At 47.7% G+C, this 8,108-nt stretch overlaps 1 protein-coding gene across 1 annotated transcript in view; it reads right to left on the minus strand.

Moving 5' to 3' along the window:
* ZBTB47 (zinc finger and BTB domain containing 47) overlaps positions 1 to 7,670 on the minus strand; it is a 96,232-nt gene extending 88,562 nt beyond the window's left edge. Inside the window, exon 1 of the mRNA XM_075062168.1 lies at positions 6,218 to 7,670. The gene's annotated coding sequence lies outside the window, so the exon portion shown is untranslated. The remainder of the gene's footprint in view (positions 1 to 6,217) is intronic.
* Positions 7,671 to 8,108: the final 438 nt, after the last annotated feature.

Below are 8,108 nucleotides of genomic sequence, written 5' to 3' on the forward strand. Positions count from 1 at the left end.
TAAAAAAAAAAAACAAAAAACGAACTAACTAGATACATTCATGGAGGATAGGTCCATAGATGGCTATTAGTTAGGATGGGAAGGGATGATGTCCTTAGCCTGTTTGCCAGAAGCTGGGAATGGGCGACAGGGGATAGCTCACTTGATGATTCCCTGTTCTGTTCACTCCCTCTGGGGCACCTGGCATTGGCCACTGTCGGAAGACAGGATACTGGGCTGGATGGACCTTTGGTCTGACCCAGTATGGCCGTTCTTATTTTGTCTCCATGCATCAAAGGTTTGGACAAACCTAATTAGCGCTCTGATTAGGGCTAGATGCCTGTTAATGCCGAGATCGGTTATCTGGTGTCTAAAATATACTATTCCAGAGCAACAAAATTGCTACAGTGGTGAAAGATTGAGCGCAGAACTTCCCAGGCATACAGCTATTGCACAGAATTTGTCAGGTAAAAGTATCTTGCCTGCACAGTTTCCATACACACTTTTGTCTCCTTCAGAACTTTCTATCCCAGAACGGGAATCTGTCTCAGCTACTGACACCATTTATCATCATTTTAATTTCACCTTGGCTGATGCTGCTCAGAGGACTGACTCACCCGTTTGGGAAGATCAACCAGAGTATTAATTTAACATTGGATACGCCTTTATGTGGGGACTGCATGTGCCCCTGGAGCGGAACGGAGTTAACCTAATAGGTACTTTCCACCTCTAGCTGCTGGGATCCAAAATCCAGCCTCGCAACTTGACTTTTACCAAGGTATACAAATCAGATTTTCCTTCACTCTGCAGAAGTATCTGGAAGATGAGCCAGTCCTTTCTGCAGACCCTGCCAGTCAACAGGTTTAACAATTTTAGGAATGCACATAAAAATTGAGTAACTTATTTTTTATTGCCACTGTCCAGCAAATTCAGCAACTTTGAAAGAGAGGCTTTAATCAGATTGGTTATTAATCTTCGCTCCGTAGGGAAGGACAGACTGCTGCATGGTACTGGAAAAGACAATTTAAAAAAGCCTCTTACTGATTGCAATTAAGCACTCTGCACACCTGGCTAAGAGCATTCACCTCAGGGCATCATTCCCCTGACCCCCTGTAAGCTCCTACCAAACTGCAGTTCTGCAAAGGAGGTCCCTCCCCAATGTACCACATCCTTACCTCAAGGTTCGGTGTCACCTCTCTATTCCAGTCACTGTGGCTGTAAGCCAGCTGCTGTTCACTCCTTTATGTATCCGTCTGGGTCTGGGTTTTCTGCTGCATGTTGTACAGGGCATATGCATAATAAATGGTGATGCTTTCCAGGCACTATGTACTTCTATTATGAGACGTGAACTAACCTTCCAAGCCCCTTTGCAAGTCAAATACAAACCCTCTCTCCCATTGTACAACTGGGGGAATGGAGGCACAGAGCAGCTAGGGTTCCACTCTTGAGAAAAACTCAAGCATGTGCTTAGCTCAGTGGTCCCCAAATGTTTTACCTCGCACCCAGCACCTTACCTGCGTGACCGCAGCTGGTGGGGCGGGGGGGGGGGCACGGACCGGAGTAAGGAGGCTAAGGCTGGTACCATGGCTGGAGGTGGGGGCAGAGCTGAGGTTTAGGCTGGCAGTTGGAGTCCCGGGGTGGCCGCTAGGGCCTGGAGTAGAGCAGAGCGGAGCTCCCTCCCTACCCCCATGGGGGCTGGCCCATGCCCCAGCCATGTCCCGCCAAACGTTCCTCCATGCCCCCTCAAGCGGGGCACACCCTCAGTTTGGGGACCTCTGGCTTAGCTGTAAGTCTGTGAGCAGTGCCACTGACTTCAGCAAGAGTTCTGCTGGATAAACACCTTACTGACTTGAAGGAGTTAAAGGCAGGATTCAATCTCGGGATTCCTGACTCCCGCTGCCCCCTGCTCAGACCAGATCCTGGTCATTTTTGCTACAAGAGAATTTCACACCTAAGTACAGTGAGTGGTACCCAGCTGTGGCAGCAAAACCTTCTCTTTCCAAAGGCAGTTTCATATGCTGAGCGCTTGCAGGGCTGGGGCCAGATTCTCCCAGGACCCAATCCTGTTCCCATGGAAGCCAGTGGCAATAATCTCTCTGATTTCAGTAGTGTAAATGCAAGGCCTCAGAGCTTTGGGCTTTTCATATCTTTGTTGCTCCACCAACAACTCACATGCATCACCCTTTCCAGGGTCAGATCTTCATGGATCCTTAACTGCTGGATATAAATGGGCATCAGAAGATGCCTCATCAAAGCTGAAGTTGTTCAGGCAGGAGGAGGGAAAAGAATCTATAGATCACAAAGGGGGAGGGGGAAATCCCTACAGACAATCCTTGTTTTCCCCAGCACCCGTTCTCCCCACACATACAGTATTTCAGCTCCAAGCATCAAAGGAAGTCAATAGGAGCTTTATCATAGACAGATAGATGAAGGATCAGACCCTAAATGCCACAACATTATGCTGTCATGTTCATCCTTCAGCTTAACTCATGCTGTCAGAGGGACTACTCGAGGGTAGAAGGCTACAGCAAGTGCACAGGCAATTTGTGATACAAGTAACAGAGACACATGGGAGTTTCCCTATTTACTCTTGGCATAAGTGTCATGGCTGCATTTAAAACAAAAAACAAGAAAAAAGTTTATACATAAAGAAGAGAGAGACAAGCGATGCACCCTTCCCATATGCCCTTCTAAACTGACAAAGTGAAATGCAACAGCTCCAAAGACGGATTAGTTTTATCGTCTAGTGAGATACGGTGGATCACGGACACGCATTCAGAAAGCATTTCATGTGAGATGTTCAAAGAACGACTGATGTTTTGACACATTCAGTTCATATGCAAAAACGTTTATTCTCATTTTCCTTAAGCAGATCTTCTGTACCTTAATTCTGTATCCTAAAAATAACCAATATTTAATTTTACTCACAAGCAACAATCTCCTCCATCTCTCATGCACTAGAAATTTCAAAGACAGCATCACATTATTTTCGTAAACTACATTACATGGCTTTCCTATATGCAGGGGAGAATGGAAATACTGGGCTGTTTGACTTTTATTATTCCAGCATTTGCCTTACAACATTTGACTATGTGATAAACTTCTTGCAAAGAAAACAAAGATAAGCTGCATCTCTAAGGAAGCAAAAGATCGTACAAATCTGTTAGGTTACTTTTTGGGAAAACACCAACAAAAGCATGTTCCACTGCATTTACTATACCTCAAAACCAGATCCATCTGACTTGATAAATTGCAATAGTAGGAGTGCTACCAGCTGAATCATTTGCATTGCAGAAAGTTTTATTTCAGGTCCAGAAACATTACATTAAAAGGATATTGAGATTAAAAAAAAAAAAAATCCTTCCCATAAAACAGCTTTCCTATGTTACTTAATAATCTTGAGACCCGCTGGTGGGACAGTGAAACTCAACTGGTCAGTTTCACTTCCCGGTTCTCAAGCACTGAGCTGGATCTGCCCTGTTTGGATGGCAAACTCTGCAGGGGGAATGCTTCAATCCAAACCAAGCTCGTGATCTGATCCGTGTGGCGGGGCCTAAGACCCACAAAGACTCCCATTCAAGCCAAGACTGCAGCATGAGAGTCCAAAACAGCTTCTCTCATTTCAGTTTATTAAAAAAAAGTCATAAACATTATACATATTTGTAGTGTAAAACTTCACTGGCACAAAATCACCCAGCAGTAGTCCTCTAAACGCTGATCCTAAAGAGGCTACTGAATCTCACCAGGCCACTACTTAGGGTGACCAGAAGTCCTGATTTTATAGGGACAGTCCTGATTTTTGGGTCTTTTTCTTATATAGGCTCCGATTACCTCCCACCTCCTCGTCCCAATTTTTCACACTTGCTTTCTGGTCACCCTACCACTACTGCACTCCACTGTCAGTGGTAATTTTCAGTAAGCAAGGAATCAGGCACTCCGATTAGGCTTCTCCTGTCCACACAGAGTACAGTGTCTTCAGGGACTGTCTCTTACTCTGTACAGTGCTGAGCGCAATAGGGCCCCATTCTCGGCTGGCTGGTCGGTGCTACTATAATACTAATAATGAACCGATCCTTCTACCCACCAACTTCAGCGGAGCCACCACTGACCACACAACCCTCCATATGGGCCCCATTGCAGGATCAGGGCCGTAGTGTGGGTCAGTGCACTGCCAAGCAGGTTCAACAGCAGGCTTGTTCAGGGAAGCACTTGGCACATCCCAGTAATTATCTCACACACCCCAGAGCGAGGCCCCACTAATATGAAAATAATAACAACCTGGGCAAACCAAGCACTTCATTGCTATTTCCTAAAAGCTACTCAAATTGCCGGCTGTGTTATTATGGGCATAGTGCCATCGCTCTCGCAATAACATAAGAGTAGACTTTTACTGAAAGAGAGAGGGAAAAAGGAGCCAGAGAGTATTTGTTTGGTGAGATCCATGGATTATTGTCCTCATTAGTAGCAGATTTCCCAGAGAATACACTGCTGAGCTCTCTTTAGATGAGGGGAACTGGATTTCTGTTTACATGTTTCAGTATTTAGTTGAAGGCCTGCGTTCTACAAGGATAAACCACCCAGCTGCAAAAGTCTGCACCTCAAACATGTCACCACTACAGGGCCGGCACCTACACCCCTCGCAAACCCTGAACTCCCACGAACCTCAAAGGAAGTTTGCTGCTGCTCAGACTGGGCCCAAATCCGCAATCCCAGCAACCCCAATCAAAGCTGCATAGACTTAGGCTGGGCCGTTATCTACACAGACCTGTACAGCACCACTTGTGGGATAAACGCCTATACATATTCATATACATCCGCGATTTGATTCCGATTTCACTGACACCACCGCGCTCTCACCAACTTCCCTGTGCTGATTTGCACCAGCATGAAGGCAGAATGAAGCCCTTAAATCAGGCATCATGGAATAACATATTAGATTCGAAGCTCACATCAACTTGCAAAATCAGATACTAATCGAAAGTGAAATGCACTGCATGACACTGGGATATATGTAAACCCAAATTCAACTCCATACATTCCACCCCTGGCACAGTATTCATGCCCCTCTTGCTAACCAGATCAGGTCAGCAAGCCTGTGGCCCTCAGGGCTTTAAACCTCAAACACCTTCGCAGATGCACTGTGAGAAAAGATAAGAGAACTTTCCCCAGCACTTAGATGGGAAAATGCTAACCACACATGAAGGGGATGGAGCAGGGAAGAAAGTTGTCTAAAGGAGGGCATCCTCTGGAAGGAGTGGAGGCGCAGGGGGAGCTGCTGATGAATGAATTCTCCATTGGAGTGTTAAGCACAAAGGGAAAAAATAAATCCAACTTGAATATTTTCCACATTCCAGAGAACAAGCTCCGACACCTGCAGGTAAGACCCCCCACCCCCGCCTTAACCAGAGACAGAAACTGTTGGCAGCCACCTCCAATGGTGTCTAGAACAGTCCCCCCTGCCCCCGCTTCGATTCCTGCCCTTGAGCAGAAACCTCGCCCCTTTCCTCCAAGCCCAACACCTTCCCCCCATTTGCTCACAACTGCAATGCAAGTTCCACCACCTCCCCTCTCCTGCAGGGGAAGGGAGGAAACCCAGTACAAACTTGCTCCTTCTTACAAATAAATCCAGCGGAAAAAAAACAGCCCAGCCCAAGTTTCACTCCCAAATAGCTGCTCCTTCTAGTTCAAGATCCTAAGCGGAGGGGTGGGTTAGAGGGAAGGGTGCCATTATTTCTATGCACCCACCTACAAGCAAAATTCTCAGCGCTGGGGGGGGGGAGGGGAGAGCAGCGGGGCATAAAAAAATCAACTTGTAATTAAAATGCTTGGATTGTGACCTAATCCTTTGCAAAGGCATCAGCCTGCTATGAAGGAATTTTAACTCTTTGCATGCAGCAAGGCAGCTATTGTTGCTCCAGCTGCATTCCTACTTTGCAAATCCACTTTCAAAATGCAGGGATGCATCGTTTTTCCAAACCGCCCAGAAACAAGAGCTCACTCCCCTCCAACCCTGCCTCTTTATAGTGTGCATAGATGTGTCGTGTCCCTCACACAATCTGTGGATGCAGCATGCACATAAAATAAACCATGCACCTCTTTTTAGCCCTCCCCAACCCCCTTCCCCCCCACCCAGCGTGGTTGCAATTATTTAGGCAAGTTTCAGAGGCCTTTGCAAAGTCTGCAACGCCCTGGGAGAAATCAACAAGCAATCAGAGAAATGAAAGGTTTGCAGCTCTACCATTTTGATGCAAGGGTCTCAGCTCAAAGGAGTCCTGATCCTCCCCAGCTTGCATGGGATTTTTGCTCTCCATGAAAATGTTGGGTTGGGTGTTTTTAATTTTTTCCCCCTTCTCCTTTCCTCTGCTGCAATCCCCCCTGCTGTGCTCTCTGCCCCGCTTGTGTGTCTATGCAGCTGCAGCTCTCACATCCCCCTGCTTCTTCACCTCATCCTCATCCTGCCATCGCCATGTTAGCCCTTTAGGAAGAGGGAGGAATGCAGAGCAGAGGCTCCTGCTGCTGCCAGAACCCAGGGGCTGCTGATTGGAGCCGCCGCATCAGATGGGGCTGTGTCTGGGCCTTTAAAGAGACAGGGCACTTATTCTGCTGGCTCTGTCACATTCACCCCCTCACACACACATTTCTCTTTCTCCTGTACCTGGCACTTATGCCTCTGACACACACACACCTCTCTGACCTACCCTCACTGCACACATCTGCTTTTGACACAAATGCACACTCGCACACATCTGTCAGCTCAAACCCCTGTGAGCACTGCTGACGCACACACACATCTGACACAGGTACCCCTCTGAACACAACCACACACACACACACGTCTGACACAGGTACCCTCTGAACACAGCTCACACACACGCACACACATCTGACACAGGTACCCCTCTGAACACAGCTGACATGCACACACGTCTGACACAGGTACTCCTCTGAACACAGCTCACACACACGCACACACATCTGACACAGGTACCCCTCTGAACATAGCTTACACACACGCACACACATCTGACACAGCTACCCCTCTGAACATAGCTCACACACACGCACACACATCTGACACAGGTACCCCTCTGAACACAGCTCACACACACACACACATCTTACACACCTCACATACATGCATCTGATACACACACAGGAAGCAGACAGTTCAATCCAATGACACTCTAATGGCATGACAAACTATACGTCTGCTGCCAAAATATAAGAAAATGTCAGGCCCCTCAGAAGAGAGGACACGCAGTCTTTGGGGCTTGAGGCCCCTCAGAAGAGAGGACACGCAGTCTTTGGGGCTTGATCCCCTGAGCCCATTTGGCAGTACTGCTCCAGATCCCCATGCCACCTCGGCCATCTCTCTCCCTCTCCCAATGTCAGACCCAGAGTCCCCTCATTGCCTGGTGACAAGAAGGCTTAAGATTGAGAAAACCTCTTTCTCACCCATGTATATCTCTAGGTCTCCAGCTCTCCTTGGGCCCACTGATTGCATCACCATTCCCCTCAGGGCTCAGAGTGGACTTTGTGCCTCCCACTGTCCACTTCTAGGTTCCAGTCACCGAGGCCATAGTTGGCATGAGTCTGACCTGGCTTTGAATATTCCTGTAGGGATGTGGGTCTGCTGCTGTGAGAGACTTCGCTGCAGGGCTCTGCCACAGCCCAGCTTCTTGGCTTCCATTTGTTCTGTGCTAGCTGCTCTCATATCTTGAGCAGTTTCCAGTTTCTTTCGCTGAGGTTGTTTGCTCCATGGGCTGGGAGGTTAGTGAGGAGATACTGGAATGGGTGATGCTTTGACTTGGCTGTAACTTCCTGTGCACAGCTCGCTGTCTCTGGTACTTACACCACAGTAGATGAGCACCTCAGATTTTACTGTGTGCATCCTCCTGCGAGGCAGGCCAGGGTGTTATCCCCATTTCACAGATGAAATTAAAATGAAATTTCCACTAGGAAAGTGGTGAAGCACTGGAATGGGTTACCTAGAGAGGTGGTAGAATCTCCATTCTTACAGGTTTTTAAGGTCAGGCTTGACAAAGCCCTGGCTGGGATGATTCAGTTGGGGATTGGTCCTGCTTTGAGCAGGGGGTTGGACTAGATGACCTCCTGAGGTCCCTTCCAAC

Source organism: Chelonoidis abingdonii, chromosome 2, assembly GCF_003597395.2.
Source record: "Chelonoidis abingdonii isolate Lonesome George chromosome 2, CheloAbing_2.0, whole genome shotgun sequence".
Taxonomy (NCBI): domain Eukaryota; kingdom Metazoa; phylum Chordata; order Testudines; family Testudinidae; genus Chelonoidis; species Chelonoidis abingdonii.